The sequence below is a fragment of the Nerophis ophidion genome, linkage group LG08 (genome assembly GCF_033978795.1).
Source record: "Nerophis ophidion isolate RoL-2023_Sa linkage group LG08, RoL_Noph_v1.0, whole genome shotgun sequence".
In the NCBI taxonomy this organism is placed as follows: domain Eukaryota; kingdom Metazoa; phylum Chordata; class Actinopteri; order Syngnathiformes; family Syngnathidae; genus Nerophis; species Nerophis ophidion.
The window spans coordinates 21,980,699-21,986,383 of record NC_084618.1 but is presented as its reverse complement, the minus strand read 5'-3'; the positions used below and the strand labels follow the sequence as shown (position 1 = coordinate 21,986,383).

General features: G+C 33.5%; 1 protein-coding gene across 3 annotated transcripts in view; it reads right to left on the bottom strand.

Moving 5' to 3' along the window:
- The window catches only part of LOC133557515 (disabled homolog 2-interacting protein-like), a 440,633-nt gene extending 435,237 nt beyond the window's left edge, over positions 1-5,396 (bottom strand). For 2 of the 3 annotated variants that reach the window (XM_061907996.1, XM_061907997.1), the window contains exon 1: positions 5,261-5,396. The gene's annotated coding sequence lies outside the window, so the exon portion shown is untranslated. The remainder of the gene's footprint in view (positions 1-5,260) is intronic. The other variant, XM_061907998.1, reaches the window with a different exon arrangement.
- Between the last annotated feature and the right edge of the window lie 289 nt (positions 5,397-5,685).

Genomic DNA, 5,685 nt, shown 5'->3' with positions numbered 1-5,685 from the left:
CAACATTTTAGAGTATAAAAACACAACTTTTTTTTTTTTAATATTGTTATTTCTTGAACAGGTGTGGTAGAAAACGGATGGATGGATTAAAATGCATGAGAATGTTTTATATTTTGAACGTTATTTTTAACATCGTGGCACACCACTATCATCACTTCGACCCAAGCAAAACACTTTTTACACTTTCATACTGAAATAAACACACCTACGACTTATTAAGTGAATATATAGAAGAAAAATAGCGGCAGCGGTAAAGTTTAAATCAGGGGTCTCAAACTTACTGGGCCGCAAGCAGATATTTAAAAAAAAAAGTTGCATACTCCTCAGCATATCTAGATGTATAATGACATTTCAAATTGTATTTCTTGTGTGACTGCAACCCTCGTCTCCATGGCAACGTTTCTGTCGCTTTCACTCATTTGCCGCTTTTCCACCGACGCAGGGGTAGGCAACCCAGAACGTCGAAAGAGCCATGTTGGACCCAAATAACAACGCTGTCAAGCGCCATTTCTATAAAACATGCGGGCCGCACTAACATTGAACTTTCAAATTAAAGTGGGGGCCGCGAAATTACGTCTTGCGGGCCGCAATTGGTCCGCGGGCTGCATGTCTGAGACCCCTGGTTTAGATCCATGAGGGAAAGAAGAAAGTGAATGAGTATTTATAGCCAAATACATTTACATATACATTAAAATGTGTTTTCTTTTGTCGTCGTGGCATGTGCAGCCTTTTTAGACACTCGTGATTTAGGGTTATATAAGTAAACATTGATTGATTGATTGATTTTGTGTTATTTGTTTAATGAATTAAGTAACGTTCATGACAACTTTTTTTCCAAAACACAACATAAGAACGTGAGATATAACAGGATAATGCATATATTTATAATTTGTTTTAAAACACTTACAAAAAAAGCGGGACTCCAAAAATGTACTGTGGCAACCCCATTTTTTATGACTTGATGGAGTCCCCGGGACCCCATTTTGAAAATCAATACCAGTTAATGTTCCCAAGTTCTACATTAATTAAATTGATTTATTTTTAAATAATAAAACATAAATAAATAATTTCATGTGATGAAAGTAGGGAGGTGAGGGGTTGTAGGACCCCAAAAATTTACTGTGGGACTCCAATTTTTTATGACTTGTTAGGTCCCCTGAACCCCATTTTGATAATTAATACCGGTTATTGTTCCAAGTTCTACATTAATTAAAATTAAAATATTTTTTTAAATAATAAAACATGAATAAATATTTTAATGTGATGAAAGTAGGGAGGTAAGGGGTTGTAGGACCCTAAAAATGTACTGTGGGACCCCAATTTTTTATGACGTGATAGGTCCCCGGGACCCCATTTTGATAATTAATACCGGTTAATGTTCCCAAGTTCTACATTAGTTAAAACGAAAATATTTTTAAATAATAAAACATAAATAAATAATCTAATGTGATTAAAGTAGGTAGGTGAGGGGTTGTAGGAGACCCCCCAAAATTTACTGTGGGACCCCAATTTTTTTTTACTTGATAGGGTCCCTGGAACCCCATTTTGATAATTAATGTTCCCAAATTGTACATTAATTAAAATTGATTTTTTTTTTTAAATAATAAAACATGAATAAATAATCTAATGTGACAAAAGTAGGTAGGTGAGGGGTTGTAGGACCCCCAAAATTTACTGTGGGACCCCAAGTTTTTATGACTTGATAGGGTCTCCGGGACCCCAATTTGATAATTAATACCGGTTAATGTTCCCAAGTTGAACAGTAATTAAAATGAAACAAATGTTTTAGATAATAAAACATAAATAAATAATCTAATGTGATGAAAGTAGCGAGGTGAGGGGTTGTAGGACCCCAAAAATTTGCTGTGGGACCCCAAGTTTTTGTAACTTGATAGGTCCCCGGGACCCCATTTTGATAATTAATACCAGTTAATGTTCCCAAGTTCTAAATAAATTAAAATGGATTTAAAACAAATAAAATAAAATAAATAAATAATCTAATGTGATTAAAGTAGGGAGGTGAGGGGTTGTAGGACCCCAAAAATTTACTGTGGAACACCAATTTTTCTATGACTTAAAAGGGTACCCGGGACCCCATTTGGAAAATTAATACCGGATAATGTTACCAAGTTCTACAGTAATTAAAATGAAACAATTTTTTTAAATAATAATAAAAAAATAAATAATCTAATGTGATGAAAGTAGGGAGGTAAGGGGTTGTAGTACCTCAAAAATTTACTGTGGGACCCCAATTTTTTATGAGGTGATAGGTCCCCGGGACCCCATTTTGAGAATTAATACCGGTTAATGTTCCTAAGTTCTACATTAGTTAAAACGAAAATATTTTTTTAATAATAAAACATAAATAAATAATCAAATGTGATTAAAGTGGGTAGGTGAGGGGTTGTAGGAGACCCCCAAAAATTTACTGTGGGAATCCAATTTTTTTTTACTTGATAGGGTCCCTGGAACCCCATTTTGATAATTAATGTTCCCAAATTGTACATTAATTAAAATAGATTTTTTTTTTAAATAATAAAACATGAATAAATAATGTAATGTGATAAAAGTAGGTAGGTGAGGGGTTGTAGGACCCCAAATTTTTATGACTTGATACGGTCCCCGGGGCCCCAATTTGATAATTAATACCGGTTAATGTTCCCAAGTTCAACAGTAATTAAAATGAAACAAATGTTTTAGATAATAAAACATAAATAAATAATCTAATGTGATGAAAGTAGCGAGGTGAGGGGTTGTAGGACCCCAAAAATTTGCTGTGGGACCCCAAGTTTTTATAACTTGATAGGTCCCCGGGACCCCATTTTGATAATTAATACCAGTTAATGTTCCCAAGTTCTACATAAATTAAAATGGATTTAAAACAAATAAAATAAAATAAATAAATAATCTAATGTGATTAAAGTAGGGAGGTGAGGGGTTGTAGGACCCCAAAAATTTACTGTGGAACCCCAATTTTTCTATGACTTAAAAGGGTACCCGGGACCCTATTTGGAAAATTAATACCGGATAATGTTTCCAAGTTCTACAATAATTAAAATGAAACAAATTTTTTAAATAAAAAAACAAATAAATAATCTAATGTGATGAAAGTAGGGCGGTGAGGGGTTGTAGGACCCCAAAAATTTACTGTGGGACCCGAATTTTTTATGACTTGATAGGCCCCCGGAACCCCATTTTGATAATTAATACCAGTTAATGTTCCCAAGTTCTACATTAATTAAAATGAAAGTATGTTTTTAAATAATAAAACATAAATAAATAATCTAATGTGATGAAAGTAGCGAGGTGAGGGGTTGTAGGACCCCCAAAATTTACAGTGGGACCCCAAGTTTTTAAGACTTGATAGGGTCCCCGGAACCCCATTTTGATAATTAATACCGGTTAATGTTCCCAAGTTCTACATTAATTAAAATGGATTTAAAACAAATAAAATGAAACATAAATAAATAATCTAATGTGATTAAAGTAGGGAGGTGAGGGGTTGTAGGACCCCAAAAATTTACTGTGGAACACCAATTTTTCTATGACTTAAAAGGGTACCCGGGACCCTATTTGGAAAATTAATACCCGATAATGTTACCAAGTTCTACAATAATTAAAATGAAACAATTTTTTTAAATAATAAAAAATAAATAAATAATCTAATGTGATGAAAGTAGTGAAGTGAGGGGTTGTAGGACCCCCAAAATTTACTGTGGGACCCCAAGTTTTTATGACTTGATAGGGTCCCCGGAACCCCATTTGGAAAATTAATACCAGTTACTGTTCCCAAGTTCTACATTAATTAAAATGGATTTAAAACAAATAAAATGAAACATAAATAAATAATCTAATGTGATTAAAGTAGGGAAGTGAGCGGTTGTAGGACCCCAAAAATTTATTGTGGAACACCAATTTTTCTATGACCTAAAAGGGTACCCGGGACCCCATTTGGAAAATTAATACCGGATAATGTTACCAAGTTCTACAATAATTAAAATGAAACAATTTTTTTAAATAATAAAAAATAAATAAATAATCTAATGTGATGAAAGTAGGGAGGTAAGGAGTTGTAGGACCCCAAAAATTTACTGTGGGACCCCAATTTTTTATGACGTGATAGGGCCCCGGGACCCCGTTTTGATAATTAATACCAGTTAATGTTCCCAAGTTCTACATTAATTAAAATGAAAATATGTTTTTAAATAATAAAACATAAATAAATAATCTAATGTGATGAAAGTAGCGAGGTGAGGGGTTGTAGGACCCCCAAAATTTACTGTGGGACCCCAAGTTTTTATGACTTGATAGGGTCCCCGGGACCCCATTTTGATAATTAATACCGGTTAATGTTCCCAAGTTCTACATTAGTTAAAATGAAAATAATTTTTCAAATAATAATACATAAATAAATAATCTAATGTGATGAAAGTAGCGAGGTGAGGGGTTGTAGGACCCCCAAAATTTACTGTGGGACCCCAATATTTTATGACTTGATAGGGTACCCGGGACCCCATTTTGATAATTAATACAGGTTAATGTTCCCAATTTCTACATTAGTTAAAATGAAAATATTTTTTCAAATAATATTACACAAATAAATCATCTAATGTGATGAAAGTAGCGAGGTGAGGGGTTGTAGGACCCCCAAAATTTACTGTGATACCCCAATATTTTATGACTTGATAGGGTACCCGGGACCCCCATTTTGATAATTAATACCGGTTAATGTTCCCAAGTTCTACATGAATGTAAATTGATTTTTTTTTAAATAATAAAACATAAATAAATAATCTAATGTGATGAAAGTAGCGAGGTGAGGGATTGTAGGACCCCCAAAATTTACTGTGGGACCCCAATTTTTAATGACTTGATAGGGTCCCTGGGAGCCCATTTTGATAATTAATACCGGTTAATGTTCCCAAGTTCTACATTAATTAAAATTGATTTTTTTTTAAATAATAAAATATCAATAAATAATTTAATGTGATGAAAGTACGGAGGTGAGGGGTTGTAGGACCCCCAAAATTTACTGTGGGACCCCAATTTTTTATGACTTGATACCGGTTAATGTTCCTAAGTTCTACATTAATTAAAATTAATTTATTTTTAAAAATAATATAACATAAATAAATAATGAAATGTGCTGAAAGTAGCTAAGGCAAAACTACACGAAGCTTACAGTATTAACAAAAATAAACAGACATGCTAGTTTACACCAACACTCAAACTCAACCTTATAAACGTCGTCAAAACTCACCTTAAAGTATTATCACACACAGCGTCAGCGTCTGGGAAAAGGGGGAGAAAAAAGTAAATAAAAAGCGTTCCTTCGTGGAAGCGTGGAAGAAAGTTATGTTTACAATCTGTTCAAATTATTTTCACGTTTGAGTCTCAGGCGTCGTGACGGCGGTGCGTTCAAGGACCGTCATGCAAAGTGCGACATCTGAACGCTGGACGAAAAACATTCCAATCAGACGTTATTGCGTGATGATGGTGAGATATAATGCAATGTTCACCATATATATGTCATTTGCGAACAAAGTGGTGTTTCTTTTCAAGAAAAACTGGAATCTTTTTGAACATATACATTCATGTTGAAAGATTTATTTTGAAGGATACATTTTTTTTTCATTTTAAACTCAACACGAACAACGTCATATTAACAAAATAAGGAAATAAGAT